Genomic DNA, 18,479 nt, shown 5'->3' on the forward strand with positions numbered 1-18,479 from the left:
ACCCAACAGTGGGCTCACCGTCTGAAAGGGGGAGACGGAGAACAAAACCAAACCTACTAACGAAATGAAATAAATAGAATAGATATGCAATAAATACGATTGAATGAGTGAATGAATCCCATTGTATCCTCCCCAGCGCTTAGAGCAGTGCTTTGCGCGTAGTAAGCGCTTATCACGTGCCATCATCATCATTATGATTATATTTTATTATTTTATCACTTTTATTCTATATTTCATTATCTATTTATCATTTTATTATTATAAAACGATGGTTTTTTATCTCGTCAGGCAAGGCCTTGTTTATCCCCCCTCAGCGCCCGCCCAGCCCCCGGCGGTCACGTGACCCGCCCCGGCTCCTCCCGCCGCGCCGGCGCTTCTTGCGGCCGCCCGCCCAGTCACAAGACGGTGCCGCGGTTCCCCTCGGAATCCCTCCGCCGGGCCTCCCCCCTCCATCCCTCCCCTCTCCCTTCCCCGCCGCCAGCCCCCTCCCTCCCTCCCACCGTCCCTTCACGGGGTCGGCCTGGACCCCTCCCCGTCGTCGGTCCGAGGCTTGGGGCCGCAGCGGGGAGAGGGGAGGGGGTAGAAGGGGGGGACTACTTTTCGTGGCGGAGGCTCACCAGGGGTCGAACCACAGCCCCGTTGGAGAGAGGGGGAGGAGGGAGGAGGAGGAGGAGGCCGGACGGCCAAGATGGCGGCGCCCTGTAGGCTGCAGGGGCTGTGAGAGGTAAACAGCTGAGGGGGAGGAGGAGGCCGGGGGTGAGTATGGGGGTGCTCACCCCCTTTTTCTCACGAGGATTATGGGGGGACAGAGGAGGACCCCCTCCTGGGCCCTTTCCAGGAAGGGCTGGGGGCTTGCTTTCAAGCCACAGCGCTTAGAACAGTGCTTTGCACATAATAAGCGCTCAATAAATGCCATTATTATTATTATTACCCCCCTTTTCTCACGAGGATTATGGGGGGAGGAGGAGGACCCCCTCCTGAGGCCCTTCCAGGGAAGGCTGGGGGCTTGCTGTGAAGTCACAGTGCTTTGCACATAGTAAGCGCTCAATAAATGCCATTATTATTATTACTATTATTACCCCCTTTTTCTCACGATGATGGGGGGGGAAAGAGGAGGACCCCCTCCTGAGGCCTTTCCAGGGAAGGCTGGGGGCTTTCTCCCAAGCCACAGCGCTCAGAACAGTGCTTTGCACATAATAAGTGCACGATAAGTGCTATTATTATTATTATTACCCTCTTTTTCTACGAAGATTATGGGGGGAGAGAGGAGGACCCCCTCCTGAGGCCTTTCCAGGGAAGGCTGGAGGCTTTCTCTCAAGTCACAGTGCTTTGCACATAGTAAGCGCTTAGTAAATGCCATTATTATTATTGCCCCCTTTTTCTCACGAGGATTACGGGGGGAAAGAGGAGGACCCCCTCCTGAGGCCTTTCCAGGGAAGGCTGGGGGCTTTCTATCAAGTCACAGTGCTTTGCACATAGTAAGCGCTCAGGAAATGCCATTATTATTATTACCCCCTTTATCTCATGAGGATTATGGGGGGAAAGAGGAGGACCTCCTCCTGAGGCTTTTCCAGGGAAGGCTGGGGGCTTTCTATCAAGTCACAGTGCTTTGCTCATAGTAAGCGCTCAGTAAATGCCATTATTATTATTGCCCCCTTTGTCTCACAAGGATTATGGGGGGAAAGAGGAGGACCCCCTCCTGAGTCCTTTCCAGGGAAGGCTGCGGGCTTTCTATCAAGTCACAGTGCTTTGCACATAGTAAGCGCTCAGTAAATGCCATTATTATTATTATTATTATTATCCTCTTTTTATCACGAGGATTATGGGAGGAGGACCCCCTCCTGAGACCTTTCCAGGAAGGCTGGGGGCTTTCTATCAAGTCACAGTGCTTTGCACGTAGTAAGCGCTCAATAAGTGCCATTATTATTATTATTATTATTGCCCCCTTTTTCTGACGAGGATTATGGGGGGAAAGAGGAGGACCCCCTCCTGAGGCCTTTCCAGGAAGGGCTGGGGGCTTTCTCTCAAGCCACAGCGCTTAGAACAGTGCTTTGCACATAGTAAGCACTCAGTAAATGCCATCATTATTATTATTATTATTATTATCCCTTTTTCTCACGAGGATTATGGGGGGAAGAGGAGGACCCCTTCCTGAGGCTTTCCCAGGGAAGGCTGGGGGCTTTCTCTCAAGCTACAGCACTTAGAACAGTGCTTTGCACATAGTAAGCTCTCAAGAAATGCCATTATTATTATTGTTATTATTATTATTTCCCCCTTCTAGACTGTGAGCCCGTTGTTGGGTCGGGACCATCTCTATCTGTTGCCGACTTGGACTTCCCAAGCTCTTAGTCCAGTGCTCTGCACACACTAAGCGCTCAATAAATGCGATTGAATGGTAATAATGGTATTTGGTAAGCGCTATGTGCCAAGCACTGTTCTAAGCGCTGGGGAGGTTACAAGGTGATTGGGTTGTCCCACAGGGGGCTCACAGTCTTCATCCCCATTTTACAGTTGAAGTAACTGAGGCACAGAGAATAATAATAATAATGATGGCATTTGTTAAGCACTTACTATGTGCAAAGCACTGTTCTAAGCGCTGGGGGGGATACAGTGTGATCAAGTTGTCCCACGTGGGGCTCACAGTCTTAATCCCCATTTTTACAGATGAGGTAACTGAGGCTCAGAGAAGCTAAGTGACTTGCCCAAGGTCACACAGCTGACAGTTGGCGGAGCCGGGATTTGAACCCCCGACCTCTGACTCCAAAGCCCGTGCTCTTTCCACCGAGCCACGCTGCTTCTGGGTCACTGAGGCCCAGGGAAGTGAAGTGACTTACCCAAAGTCACACAGCTGACAACTGGCAGAGCTGGGATTTGAACCCATGACCTCTGACTCCAAAGCCCAGGCTCTTTCCACTGAGCCACGCTGCTTCACTTCATTTCCCCCTTCTAGAGTGGGAGCCCGTTATTGGGTAGGGACCGTCTCTATCTGTTGCCGACTTGGACTTCCCCAGCGCTTAGTCCAGTGCTCTGCACACAGCACTCAGTAAATACAGCTGAATGAATGAATACTCCTGGAAAAGCCAGTTTCCCTCAGGAAAGAAATTAGACCGACTCCACTCCTGCTCAGCTTTTGCCTAGGCCCACCATGGAGGAATCTGATTCTTGAAACCCAATAATAGTTATTATAATACTTATTAGGCACTTACTATTCCTTCATTCGATTGTATTTATTGAGCGCTTACTGTGTGCAGAGCACTGGACTAAGCGCTTGGGAAGTACAAGTCGGCAGCATATAATAATAATAATTTTGGTGTTTATTAAGCACTTACTATATGCCAAGCACTGTTCTAAGTGCTGGGGGAGATACAAGGTGATCAGATTGTCCCACGTGGGGCTCACAGTCTTCATCCCCATTTTACAGATGAGGTCACAGACCCAGAGAAGTTAAGGGATTTGCCCAAAGTTACACAGCTGATGGTGGAGCTGGGATTAGAACCCATGACCTCTGACTCCCAAGCTCACGCTCTTTCCACTGAGCCACGCTTCTTCATTTTCATTTAATTTAATCATATTTATTGAGTGCTTACTGTGTGCAGAGCACTGTACTAAGCGCTTGGGAAGTGCTTTTCATAATAATGGCGTTTAAGTGCTTACTATATGCAAAGCACTGTTCTAAGCGCTGGGGGGGTTACAAGGTGATCAGGTTGTCCCACGTGGGGCTCACAGTCTTAATCCCCATTTTACAGCTGAGGCAACGGAGGCTCAGAGAAGTTAAGTGACTTACCCAAGGTCACACAGCAGACATGTGGCGGAACTGGGATTAGAACCCATGACCTCTGACTCACAAGCCCGTGCTCTTCCCACTGAGCCACGCCCAAGTACTATACTAAGCACTGAAGCAGGTATGGGACAAGCAGGTTGGACCCAGCTCCTGCCCCACAGAGCGTGTGTGGTCTAAGTAGGAAGGAATGGGATTTAATTCCCATTTTACAGATGAGGAAAGCGAGACACAGAGAAGCCAAGTGACTTGCCCAAGGTCACACAGCGGATGTGAGCTCATTGTGGGCAGCGATCGTCAGTCTGGGTTGTTGCAGTGTACTTCCCTAAGCTCTCAGTACAGTGCTGTGCGCCCAGTACAGTGCTCTGTGCCCAGTAAGCGGTTAACAAATACGATTGAAGTGGTGGAACTGAGATTAGAACCCAGCTCCTTTGGCTCCTAGACATGGGCTCATTCTGCTAAGCCATCTTGCCTCTGTACCTGCACCCTCTTCGCCCTACCCCTTACCCCTTGTCCCAGTTGTTGTTGCTTGTGGGTGGGGAGTGTGTACCTACTTTGTGGTATTGCACTCTCCCAAGTGCTTAGTACAGTGCTCTGCCCACAATAAGTGCTCGGTCAATTGCATTTGAGTGCTTACTGTGTGCAGAGCCCTGTACTAAAGGCACGCTCCCTGCCCACAATGAGCTTACAGTCTAGAGGGGGAGACAGACACTAATATGCTCAATAGATATGATTGTTGAGTTGCAGATTGATGTGTGCTCCTTCCCTGTGTCTTCTGAGAAGCAGCGTGGCTTAGTGGAAAGAGGCCGGGCTTGGGGGGTCGGAGGTTGTGGGTTCTAATCCCGGTTCCGCCACTTAACAGCTGTGTGACTGTGGGCAAGTCACTTAACTTCCCTGGGCCTTAGTTCCCTCATCTGTAAAAGGGGGATTAAGACTGTGAGCCCTAAGTGGGACAACCTGATTACCTTGTATCAGTCTTCTAGACTGTGAGCCCGCTGTTGGGTAGGGACCGTCTCTATATGTTGCCAACTTGTACTTCCCAAGCGCTTAGTACAGTGCTCTGCACACCATAAGTGCTCAATAAATACGATTGAATGAATAACCCAGTGCTTAGAACAGTGCTTGGGAGACTGTGAGCCCACTGTTGGGTAGGGACTGTCTCTATATGTTGCCAATTTGTACTTCCCAAGCGCTTAGTACCGTGCTCTGCACACAGTAAGCGCTCAATAAATACAATTGATGATGATAGTAAGCGCTTAAATACCATTATTATTATTATTATTCCGAGGACAGGGTCGTGGTGGTGAGATGGAGTCAACATTGTCGTCTTACAAGAAAAGTACCTTGGCTCCTTCTATTGCCGGGGACGGGAGGTAGAGGAATGTGTGAGGGGTTAAGACTCATTTGAATTGTAGAAAGGATGATTGGCTTCATTTTTGAGTAGTGCATTCGTGCAGTTTTTCAAGCGTCTCGTTGAGCTTATTTGTAGCGTTTCAGAAATTTTCCCTGTGCAAACTTGTTCTACACGTGAGGTCATATTACTGTAGGCCGGTGTGCCCTTTGGGTATTGATGAAGACCCGATGGTAGCAGGCTTGCAGCTTCACCAGCTGTTTGTTGTTGTCTCAGGTCTGTCCCAGATCACCAGCTCATTAAAGGGTGGGGAAAATAATAGCAGGTGGACTCCTTAAAGAAATTTGAAAGCATAGGAGAGGTAGGAATTCCTGCTCATAGCTTTCCTTGTTCAAATGCAAATCATCTAAGCCTTCCTTCCCTCCCTCCTCACATTTCTTAGCTTGTTGAGGTGAGACCTGCCGCCGCCGCTTGGTCCAAGAGTGCTCCAGGATCTGGGAATGATACTGGTGTTGAGTGTAGGAAATCAGGGGTAGCCATTACTTTATGCACTTATAAGCATCATCCAAATACAGCATGAACATCAGAGCCCTTAATTTTACTCAGTTCATTTTCAAATAAAGTTCTCATTGAGTTGAAACTTCTAAAATATAATCAAAGGTAGAAGGACCCACCATAGGTTAGCAGACAGACCATCCCCTGTTTCTCCAAACAGGAGAAAAGTGGCCATCTATGCCTAATCTTTTTTTTTTTTTTATAAAAAGGATGTACACAGATGGAGGCTTCACAAAGCCTCATGGTAAGATCCCCCCCTCCTCCCCCTCTCCATCCCCCTGCCTTACCTCCTTCCCCTCCCCACAGCACCTGTATATATGTATATATGTCCGTATGTACTTATTACTCTATTTTATTTGTACATACTTATTCTATTTATTTTATTTTGTTAATATGTTTTGTTTTGTTGTCCGTCTCCCCCTTCTAGACTGTGAGCCCGCTGTTGGATAGGGACCGTCTCTATATGTTGCCAACTTGTACTTCCCAAGCGCTTGGTGCAGTGCTGTGCACACAGTAAGCGCTCAATAAATACGATTGAATGAATGAATGAAAACATCAAAACAGATTGGCAGTTGAAGTTCATTTTTGAATCCTTCTAAGAACTCTCTGGTGTGGAAAACACAATTTCTCTTGTTCAGCTCTCCTTAGCTTCGAAAACCTTAGGCACTACATTATGCTTGTAGTCTGATTCAATCACCCTTCAGTCTTCCTGTCTGGACTACTGCATCAGCCTTCTCTCTGATCTCCCATCCTCGTGTCTCTCTCCACTTCAATCCATACTTCATGCTGCTGCCTGGATTATCTTTGTCCAGAAACGCTCTGGGCATATCACTCCCCTCCTCAAAAATCTCCAGTGGCTACCAATCAATCTCCTCATCAGGCAGAAACTCCTCACCCTCGGCTTCAAGGCTCTCCATCACCTCGCCCCCTCCTACCTCACCTCCCTTCTCTCCTTCTCCAGCCCAGCCCGCACCCTCCGCTCCTCCACCGCTGATCTCCTCACCGTACCTCGCTCTCGCCTGTCCCGCCATCGACCCCCAGCCCATGTCATCCCCCGGGCCTGGAATGCCCTCCCTCTGCCCATCCGCCAAGCTAGCTCTCTTCCTCCCTTCAAGGCCCTGCTGAGAGCTCACCTCCTCCAGGAGGCCTTCCCAGACTGAGCCCCTTCCTTCCTCTCCCCCTCGTCCCCCTCTCCATTCCCCATCTTACCTCCCTCCCTTCCCCACAGCACCTGTATATATGTTTGTACATATTTTTTTTACTCTATTTATTTATTTATTTAATTTATTTGTACAAATCTATTCTATTTATTTTATTTTGTTAGTATGTTTGGTTTTGTTCTCTGTCTCCCCCTTTTAGACTGTGAGCCCACTGTTGGGTAGGGACTGTCTCTATATGTTGCCAATTTGTACTTCCCAAGCGCTTAGTACAGTGCTCTGCACATAGTAAGCGCTCAATAAATACGATTGATTGATTCTCCTCTGCAACCCAACTTCTTTACCCTTTTCTTAAAACATATTTTCCCATCTTTTTAACTTCTTGCTCTTCTCCACTCCCTCCCCTGCCTGTTTTAAAATGAACAGAACTTTAAAACATTTAGAGTAGGGTGGAATGATTTCTTCCTGACTCTTGCGTGCGGTAGTCTAGTTGTTATACCTCAATACTGTGTTGGCTTTGTTAGTAATGACACCACTTTGACTCACTCAGCTGACTCCGTGAACTTTCTTCTGTTCTTTGCTTAGCAGTTTTCCCCCTGACCTCACGTGTGTTTGAACTTGAAGGTGTTATCTTGCCCTTGTCCCCACTGATCTCTATCCTTCATGTAAGGCTGCTCTTCTAACTTTTCAAGATTCCTTTGAAATGCATGTGTTGTCCAAAATGGTGTTATTTAAGTGCTTACTATGAGCCAGCCATATGGTCCCTATCCCACATGGGGCTCACAGTCTTAATTCTAGGTGAGGTATGGAGAAGTTAAGTGACTTGCCCAAGATCACAGAGCAGATAAGTGGAAGAGCTGGGATTAGAACCCAGCTCCTTCCGACTCCCGTGCTCTATCCCCTATGCTGTGCTGCTTCTCAACAACAACTGTGTCCAGTTGGCAAGTATTAAGTAGATTCTCAATTCCTATTCCCTGGTTATTGTTAAGGATATTGAAGGAAACATTTTATAGTCCCATCTTTTGGCCTGTAGCTCCTGCCACTTTGTCAATCATATTTATTGAGCGCTTACTGTGTGTAGAGCACTGTGCTAAAGTGCTTGGGAGTGTACATTTTAACAGACACATTCCTTGCCCACAATAATAATAATAGTGATAATAGACTTTTAGACTGTGAGCCCACTGTTGGGTAGGGACTGTCTCTATATGTTGCCAATTTGTACTTCCCAAGTGCTTAGTACAGTGCTCTGCACATAGTAAGCGCTCAAATACGATTGATGATGATGATGATGATAATGATGGCATTAAGCGCTTACTATGTGCAAAGCACTGTTCTAAGTGCTGGGGAGGTTTCAGGGTGATCAGGTTGTCCCACGGGGGGCTCGCAGTCTTAATCCTCATTTTACAGATGAGGTAACTGAGACACAGAGAAGTTAAGGGACTTGCCTAAAGTCACACAGCTGACAATTGTCGGAGCCGGGATTTGAAGCCCTGACCTCTGACTCCAAAGCCCGTGCTCTTTCCACTGAGCCACGCTGCTTCTCAACAAGTTTACGGTCTAGAGGGGGAGACATTACTATAAATATTCATTCATTCAATCGTATTTACTGAGCGCTTACTGTGTGCAGAGCACTGTACTAAGCGCTTGGGAAGTACAAGTTGGCAACATATAGAGACGGTCCCTACCCAACAGTGGGCTCCTTATTTCCCCTTCCTCCCCTCGATGTGATAAAATCAGAAAGACCATTATCTCTTCATTTGTCAGTAGATGGAGTCACCCATTGAAATAATAGCCACAAAGTCACAAACTTAGGAACCAAGAACCGGTGCGAAGGAATGGGTTATCCCGGCTCTGCCAGTTGTCACCTGTGTGACTTTGGGCAAGTCAATTCACTTCTCTCGGCCTCAGTTCCCTAATCTGTAACATGGGGATTAAAACTGTGAGCCCCCCGTGAGACAACCTGATCACCTTGTAACCTCCCCAGCGCTTAGAACAGTGCTTTGCACATAGTAAGCGCTTAATACCATCATTATTATTATTATTCTGGTGCCTGGGGCTAGCGCAGTGTCATCGAATACATTCTTTCCTTCCTGAACAGTAGATGCAAAGGGCAAGTAGCCTAGCAGGGTGGAGCATGTTGTTAAGTGCACGGAAGAATTTTGCCGTGCCAAAGCAGTCGCAGCAGAGTGCCGATGCCATGGCAGCAAAGACCAGTGGAGGGCTTGCCTTGGTAGCATGGTCTTTGCCATCTGCATTAGCTAGCTAATCTCCATCAGTGGTATTTACTAAGCACTTACTGTTTGCTGAGCACTGTACTAAGTGCTCAGGAGTGCCGTTCAACAGAGGCGGTAGACCAGTTCCTTGCCCACAAGGAGCTTAGAATGTAGAGAGGGTTTCTCAGGACTTCTGCTGAGCCTTTCTGCCATGCTAGACACCCTAGGTGATTCTTTGGTCTGAAATTTTCATCACCGAAAACCCCAGCAGGCATTTTTTTGTAAATCTGGCTGTTCCATTTCTCTCTTCAACCGCCCCCGTCATTACCATTTCCCTCCCACTCTCCTTTACCCCTTCTCCCCTCCCAAGCAAGATGTCAATAAGAATGACATTTAAAATGGAAGCAAAACTTGACTGAAATCTGGGTAGACTATAGCTACAGCTTTTCCCCTTTGCATACCTGACCTTGACTGCCAGCAACCTGCCCGAGGGACAGAGCAACTGACTTAAAACGGAGGAGAGGTCTCTAACTGATTAAAACAAAATGAGTGAGGTGATGGAACTTCTTCCCATTCCTCTTGCGCTGTTCCGTCTGGGAAAGCGAGTGATTAGAGCCCTCCGGGGAGAAACTCACAACCTGCTGTCTAATTTTCAGTGGTTAAGACGTAAGACTTGATGGCATGAAATGTAGAAGTAGTAATAGTATTAAGCACGTACCGTGGTACGGGGAGAGAGGCAGGTGGCAATTAGACACAGACACTTTCCTTCAAGGACCTCACAGTGATGATAGTATTTATTAAGCACTTACAATGAGCAAGAGTATTGTATTAAGTGCTGGGAAAAATAGGTGTTGGTCGTGATCCCTGGCTGTCCCAGAACTCACAATCTAAAGATAAGGAGAAGGTTTTGGTGACACAGTAAGGAGGATGAATTATAGATAGAAAAGAGCGTAAAAGTAGAGTTCAAAAAGTCCAGTGATAAAGGGAGGTCCGTAAGGGCTTTTTAAAATTTGTAGGTACTACCGTTGCTAAAGTCAGTTACCCCTCAGAGTGGAGGCCCTAGATACTATGGGAATGGGGCATTAATCAGTCACGCAATGATTTATTGAGCACTTACCGTGTGTGGAGCACTGTACTAAGTGCTTGGGAGAGTTACAAGTCCACGACCTTACAGTCTAGAGGGGGAGACATTAATGTGAATAATTTATAACTTATAGATATGTATGTAAGTGCTGTGATGCCAATATCAAATGCCCAAAGGTCACAGATCCGAGGGCTTGGATGACTCAGAAGGGAGAGGGAGTCTGGGGAAAGAGGACAAGGGTTCCTGGTGGTAGTTTGGTGGAGGGGAGAATGGAAATACTTTGTTGGCTACTTCTTATTAAGCAGGGCTGCTGTTGCAGGAGGAATCAAACGCTGACACATCCTCAGAACAGGGGCAGATCAATAGAGACAGTAGGAGGGTGGCAGTGGAAGTTGGAGTCCACTGAGGAATGTATAACATTTCTAGACATTTCTAGAATCAACTTGTCCAGAAAATGAATGGTTCTAGTGCTAATACTAGAAAGCCATGGTGGCTAAGTCAAGTTGGGGGTTGCTGAGAGGGACCTTGAAGTCTAGTTAGGTTGTGGAGCCAAGGTGGCGCAGGTCTCTTGATGATAGTTGCACTTAAATAAGAATGCTGAAGGGCACTGCAAGATGGTATTTATTACGGGCTTCCTATGTGCTAAGCAAACTAATTGACCGTGGGTCATTGGGTCCTGAAAGAAGTTCATAATATTCCAAAGGGATGGCCAGGTGACCCTTCTTGCACGCAGCCAAAAGGAAGTAATAATAATAGTGGTATTTAAGTGCAATCAGGTCCCACATGGGGCTCTCAGTTTTAGGAGGGGTATTGAATCCCCTTTTTGCCATGGAGGGAACGGAGGCAAAGAGAAGCAACTTGCCCAAGGTCATACAGTAGACAAGTGGCAGAGCTCGATTAGACTTCTGACTGAGAATTGTGCTCTTTCCACTGGACTACGCTGCTTCTCTTCATTCAGTTGTATTGAGCGCTTACTGTGTGCAGAGCCCTGTACTAAGGGCTTGGAAAGTACAATTCAGCAACATATAGAGACAGTAGATAATTAGATACCCAAATCAGGGGTGGTGGGAACTGTGGTGATGTCTGTAGTGGTAATTCGACCAATCCCTAATAATTTTGGTATTGGTTAAGTATTTACTATGTCAGGCACTGTACTAAGCCCTGGGATGGATACAAGCAAATTGGGTTGGACACAGACCCTGTCCCACATGGGACTTAGTGTTAATCCCTGTTTTACAGATGTCAGTCAGTCATTCGTATTTGAGCGCTTACTCTGTGTGGAGCACTGTACTAAGTGTTTGAGAGAGTACAGTATAACAGTAAACAGACGTTCTCTGGCCACAAGAAGTTTACAGCCACAGAGAACATCTGTTTATTATACAGTAGCACACAAAGACTCATACTCCCAGGCCTGTGCTCTGTTCACTAGTTCACACTACCAGTAAGGTTTCCCCAGGAAGCGTTTTGGTTATGGTAGAGGTCCTAGAGTGTAAATTAAATACATCCAATCAGTCTGATGTTTGAGTGCTTATTGTGTGCATAGCACTGTATTAAATGCTTGGGGAAAGTACAGTGTAATAGAGTTTAGACAGGATCCTTGCCTCAAGGAGTTCCAGTGTACAGGGGGAGACAGATTAAAATAAATTACAGGTAAGGGAAATAGAGTGTAAGGGAACATACATAAGTGCTGTGGGGCTGGGGTGACAAGGGGTGGCCAGATAAGGGAAATGAGGGCTTAGTCAGGGAAGGCCTCTTGGAGGAGATGTGGGTTTTTTGTTCTGTGTTTTAGTTTTTTAAAGGAGTGTGTTTGAGAGTGGTGGACTGTTGGATATAGGCAAGTCACACCTTCTCTGTACCTCAGTTACCTCATATGTAAAGTAGGGATTGAGTCTCTGAGCCCCACATGGGACAAAGACTGTGTTCAACCTGATTATATCCATCCCCCGCTTAGTACAGTGTCTGGCACCTGGTAAGTGCTTAACAAATATCATAATTATTATTACTCTAAACGTTACTCTATGTCTTTCGGAGTTTACCCACTCAAAGAATCCCTGAATATTCAAAAATGTATCAACAGACTTTTTGGATTGTAAAAGAAAACATTTGCAACCAGACATTTCAGGCAGATGAATTGAGTCTGCACCACTGAAAGGTTCTCTGATTTGGCTTTGGAGAGCTCTAGAACCTTTTTTTTTTGTAGTTAGCCAGTGTAAACTTAAAGGGTAATGAAAAGGTGAAAATACCACTTTCTCCACCCCAAATGTTAACATCTTATTCAAAGTACAAAATTGTCTCATATGTCCCATTTCTAGGAGGGCAGTGATACTAGCATTTTCTCCTTACTCTTAGGAGGCTGCCAGTACATAGATTTAGAGAGGTGCTTCAATCCTCAAACAGTTAATCCACTTTTGGGCTAACAGTAGTCATTGTGATACTTGTTAAGCGCTTACACTGTGCCAGGCATTGTACTAAGCACTGGGGTGGATACCAGCAAATTGGGTTGGACACAGTCCTTGTCCCACGTGGGGCTCACAGTCTTAATCCCCATTTTACAGATGAGGTCACTGAGGCACCGAGAAATGACTTGGCCAAGGTCACGCAGCAGACGAGTGGCGGAGCCAGGATTAGAACCCATGACCTTCTGGCTCTCAGGCCCGTGCTCTGTCCCCTGTGCCATGCTGCTTCTAACTCCAAGCCAGAACAATCGATTGAGACTTTGATACAATATCAACCAGTCTCTTGGTTGATCAGTAGTCTGGAGAGTCCCAACTAGGGTGGCAGTTTGTCAAAATTTAGGAGAGATCTGATAGTAATATATTAGTCATTGTTTAGAGAGGTCTGATACTATTATCCTTATGCAGCAAGGTGGTTCATCTGCCCTTAGGGAAAAGTACCTGCAATGTAATTATGGCTTCAATCCTTTAATGGAATGCTCTGTAGGCTTTCACTTAAACTTCGCCCTACAACCTAAATATGCACGTTAAGTCTACAAACTAATAGCTTAACCATATGCAAAGCTATCATCTTCATGAACAGTTTTCACTTTGTCTTAACCCCTTAAACTCCAGCCTCTTCGTTGTAATTTTATGGTGTGCCAGCACACTATTTAAGATTCATGTATAAGACTGAGAGAAAATTTCAGGGCAGACAGACACGGTGCTATACTTGTCATTCATTCAGTCGTATTTTTTGAGTGCTTGCTATGTGCAGAGCACTGTACTAAACACTTGGAAAGTACAGTTCAGCAAGAAATAGACAACCCTTGCCCAACAATGGGCTCAGCCTAGAATTTTGTCTATTACCATTTGGTCAGCTCCAGTAATCAGAGGAACTAGATACTTGAAAAAATTAATTTTCCTCTGGTCATGTAATCACATTAGTTACTTTAAATTTGAGGTTGTATCAGGAGGTAGTCTAATAATTCTGTTTTTCCTGTCCCATGGGGGACAGGAACTGTGTCCAACCAAATTAACTTGTATCTACCTAAATGCTTAACTGTGAGCCCGTTGTTGGATAGGGTCCGTCTCTATATGTTGCCAACTTGTACTTCCCAAGTGCTTAGTACAGGGCTCTGCACACAGTAAGCGCTCAATGAATACGATTGAATGAACTGCTGTTATCATAAGATCCATCATGTCTGAAAATTCTGTAAGCTCCTTGAGTACAGGAATTATCTAACAATTCATATTGTACTCTCCCAAATGCTTAGTACTGTGTCTCATGCACAGGATGTCCTCAGATACCACTGATTGAGTAGAATATAGCTAAGATTACAACATATCCCTGGATACAACACATCCAACAGGGCTGTTTTAATAAGGCTGATTGGAATATCTCCTTCATAGGCACTAAATGGGCATTTCCTAGAAGCCTTTTTGGTTGACCATTGTCTTTGTGTAGTTTCTCTATCGAAGAGCTAATGTCTTTACACTAGCTCAACAAAGCTTGAGCTCAGTGTTGTCTGCCTGCTTACTGTGATTCCTCTTGTGTTTGTGCTTCTCTTTATTGATCCCTTGGTTTGAGCCCACTATAGTAACTGCTCCTCACTCTCCTATAAGTCCTCTCCCTGTCACCCCCCCTTGGAAAAATATGTAGCCAAATTTGGGGTCCTGGAGGATTTCTAAAACTGGCCTTTTCTCCATCGTATGCACAGTGGATATTTAAAACGGTTTCCTGACATCCGTGTTAAAGGAATTCATCCAACTCTGCTTGGAATGCATGTGAAATCCGTAATTAGCTCCCAAATATCTAAATTCATATGACCAAGATCACTAACCATCCAATTGTTATATGGTGTATTGATGCCTCAGCTGGTAAAGTTAATGATTTACCTTTGAATCCTGTAGACTCCAAAAAATCAACTTCTTTCCAATGTGAGGTTAAAAAGTATGCATATGAATTTAGTATCTTTCCCAATTTCTTAAAGCTCTCTATGTAATAATGGTGTTTCTCATGTTGCGCTGAATTGGAGTTGCGAGGGATTGTGGTCATCAGTAGTCCAGGAGATGCCAAAAGGAAAAATGCATTTCCACTTAGTTGTGCAATTTTAAATGTGATCGCCTGACTGTGTTAAAAAAGATGAGGGTATGGCCTGTTAGGTTGTGCACTTATGAGAACAGAATAGTTACTCTTCTGTACTTAACCTTTAACAAATATTGCATTGTTACTATTTAAAAATTCCCAACGTGATTTGTAGCCTGTGAAGGGGAAAGGGACATTGTTAGGAACTTAAGTGGTCTTCAGTTTTGGTCAGCAACCATTCCTTTTTCCACTGTCATTTGTCCTGAGCAATTCATAGAGCCTAAAGGGAAAAATGTTGTAATGTATTAATTTTAGACTATTGCAGAATATTTATCAAAATTTCAAATACCATATCCGCTGTTGTTAGAGCCACCAACCATTCATTCACTCATTCATTCAATTGTATTTAATAATAATAATGTTGGTATTTGTTAAGCACTTTCTATGTGCCAAGCACTGTTCTAAGCTCTGGGGTAGATACAAGGTAATCAGGTTGTCCCACTTGGGGCTCTCAGTCTTAATCCCCATTTTACAGATGAGGTAACAGGCACAGAGAAGTTAAGTGACTAGCCCAAGGTCACACAGCTGACAAGCGGCAGAGCTGGGATTAGAACCCATGACCTCTGACTCCCAAGCCTGCTCTTTCCACTAAGCCATGCTGCCTCTCGCCTTATTGAGCACTTACTGTGTGCAGAGCACTGTACTAAGCGCTTGGAAAGTACAACTCAGCAACAAATAGAGATATCGCTGCCCACAACGGGCTCACAGTCTAGAAGCTTTTCTGACTTCTTGGAATGTAATAGGGTTGAACTGTTAACATGTTTTTGTTTGGCATTGTTCTTTACTAAAGCACTGTTTAAAAATGCTTTGGTGACAAGTCCATTAGACTTTGGATTATCCCTCTGATGGGACATTTCCAGCTGTCACAGGTAGCAGCTTTCTTCAAGACTAATAAACCCTATAGGTGTTTTGAACTAGTGAGGTTTTTTTTTCAAGCAAACGCTTTGAAAAACCATAAGATTGGGAAATTAAACATCACCTGACAGTGCAGACCCTTCAGCGTAATAATAATAATGATGGTATTTGTTAAGCGCTTACTATGTGGCAAGCACTGTTCTAAACGCTGGGGGGGGATACAAGGTGATCAGGTTGTCCCATGTGGGGCTCACAGTCTTAATCCCCATTTTACAGATGAGGTAACTGAGGCACAGAGAAGTTAAGTGGCTTGCCCAAGGTCACACAGCTGACAAGTGGCAGAGCTGGGATTTGAACCCATGACCTCTGACTCCCAAGCCTGTGCTCTTTCCACTGAGCCCTTCTCTGAGTGTAACCACAGAATGATTCCACAGAGACACTTCAGCCACACTCATCCATGGGATACGTTTGGTTTCCTGTTGCCCTGTTTGAATATAAAACAGGTACATATAAAATCGGGCTGTGTATCCATGGAAGGGTGGTGCAAGCTGTTTGGATGACAGAAATGTAAGCTGAGGGGTTAACTGAAGCCCTTTTGGACCAGGTGCCAAGTTGTGTTTGGCCTTTTAGGGATAAAAGCTCCTAGCTTAAGAACTAGATGTACAGCACGAGCTTACTAAACAAGTCAGATAAACAGGGTCCCTGCAGCTGTCCAGAAATGGGTGTAAACTAATTTAACCAGGTGACGACAACAGAATAGTCATAGGCGCCAGCTCGGTGGAAGTGGTGAGAGCCATCAGATCCCCAACTTTTTGAGAGGGATTCGCAGCCTTGATCACTCCAGATCTCTGACAACTCACAGTTTTGTCAGACTAAAAAAACCCCCTCTTGTCTCTTATTTCCCCTTCCCCCCCTTCCACCCCCACAAAATGGAAGCTTTCTGACCTGGTTGCTCTCTGAAATCTGTTCCCTCCCAGCTTTTGCCCCTGATTTAAAATCACTCTGTCCTATGGGTGGTAAGAGTGTCCCCTAATACTCAAAATAGAAAATTTCCTGCTGTGTTGTGATTCATCTTTTTGACCCTCTTCCCTTACTAGCGAGCGTAGTCGAGAAGCAGCATGGCCTAGTGAATAGAGCATGGGCTTGGGGGTCAGAACTTAACCAACAATTTGGCCTGTATACTAGCTATTTTCCTAGTTCTAATCCCAGTTCCAACATGTGTCTGTGTGGCCTTGGGCAAGTTACTTAACGTCTCTGGGCCTCAGTTGCCTATTCAATAAATGGAGGTGAAGACTGCGAGCCCCACATGGGACATGGACCGTGTCCAACCTGCCTATGCAGGATTTTGTTGTGGACATTGATAGGAGCTCAATCGGAGGTCCAGCTCTCCTTACGGGAAATCATACCCAGAAGCGTCTGAATTGTTAAGCATTTATTCCTTAAGGACGTGAGAGCAGTTCTGACCAGTTCTCTTCAATGTCCACTGAGGACCAAATAAAAGGAAATGGAGTTTAAAACTAAAGGGAGATTTTGATTGGACTTAAGGTCGAGCTTGTTATAGCATACTAAAGCACTCTGATGGGAGGTTAGAGCATCTTCATCTTTAGGTGTCTTGAAGGTATCTGTCCTAGATGGCTTATCACTTACCTCCGTGGCAATATACTATCACTTGAGGTTGCTCTGAGAAGGAATTGTAAAATCCTAATCACAGGTTCAAGATAGATGTGTGTAGTCTGTTTTTACTTTTATTGATGTGTTCAAGGATAGGTTGATAAGCAGCCAGATTTGTTCCCATTCTGGTCTCCCCTCAATTTAGTCAGCTGCAGGGTTTCTAAAAGTACACATCTTCAGAAAAGTTAAACAGATCAAGAAAGTCACCTTGTCTGCCTTATTGAATTTCTTTGGATTGGAAACAGCAATCTCTGGATTGTGGGGAGAAGCAGTAACATTGTTTTTTGTTTGTTTTTTGTCTTGGTATGTGTAATTCTGGAAGGTCACTTTTTTAGATTTTTTTTTTTTTTTTGGCGGTGCATTGCAGGTCAAAAACAATCTTTGCATTTTATGCTTTTAAACAGCCTGACTTGTTAGCCATGCTGCTTCCACAGTGATTTGAGTATTCATATGCAAAGTGCTGTTCTAGGTGTCTTAGAACCTAGAGAAGGCTTTTTTTCCCCCTAAACCCAATTTACTCTGGGGGAAGGTCAGGTTTAGCCATCCCAAAGACTGAAAGAATAGTGCATTTACAGCAAGGCAATTTACATTTAGTGGAAACTAGACAAAGAACTTTGGGGAGTGAAGATAGCCTTCTACCATCCACTACTGCATTTTTATTCTGTAGCATGTGCAAGATAGATATCTATGGCATGGCATAGGTCCTCTTATTTTGAAGCAGGATTTCGATAGGGATAAACTAGAGAAGCAGTTGACTTATTGAGTGCTTACTATGTGCTGAGCATTGTACTAAGCGCTTGGTAGAGTACAATGCGTCCAACACATTCCCTGCCCACAACGAGTTTACAGTCTAGAGATGAGCATACAATCCTTAACTTGGTAACAGGATGAGCACCACACTTAACTCTACCGCTTCTCTTTTTATTTATTTATTTTTTTGTCTTCTGCCTTTAGTGATCATGAAAGTCACCAGGTTGACAACACTGGAAACTGAAGGCCCAGTTATCTACAGAACAGGTACAGCATCAACACGATAAGCTTTTGTTCTGTCAGTGCCTTGGCTCCTGTATCAAGGTCAAAATCAAGATGCACTAATTTGACACTTCTTCTCTGTGCTCCTTACCAGCAAGATTCCGGTTCTTTGATGCATGAGATTTATATGATGCAGCTGATGCTCGTTTATTGGTTTACCATTCGTATTCTTCTGTCACTGTTCATCGATGGAGCTGGTACT

At 45.1% G+C, this 18,479-nt stretch overlaps 1 protein-coding gene across 4 annotated transcripts in view; it reads left to right on the plus strand.

Annotated features, from left to right (window-relative positions):
• Window positions 1–658: 658 nt before the first annotated feature.
• Window positions 659–18,479, plus strand: part of TSC1 (TSC complex subunit 1) — a 49,466-nt gene continuing 31,645 nt past the window's right edge. For 2 of the 4 annotated variants that reach the window (XM_038744699.1, XM_038744702.1), the window contains exons 1-2: window positions 659–724; window positions 18,200–18,262. The gene's annotated coding sequence lies outside the window, so the exon portion shown is untranslated. Of the gene's footprint in view, window positions 757–5,909; window positions 5,929–18,199; window positions 18,263–18,479 lie in introns of those variants that run through there. The other 2 variants (XM_038744700.1, XM_038744701.1) reach the window with 2 other exon arrangements.

This window comes from Tachyglossus aculeatus, chromosome 4 (genome assembly GCF_015852505.1).
Source record: "Tachyglossus aculeatus isolate mTacAcu1 chromosome 4, mTacAcu1.pri, whole genome shotgun sequence".
NCBI lineage: Eukaryota > Metazoa > Chordata > Mammalia > Monotremata > Tachyglossidae > Tachyglossus > Tachyglossus aculeatus.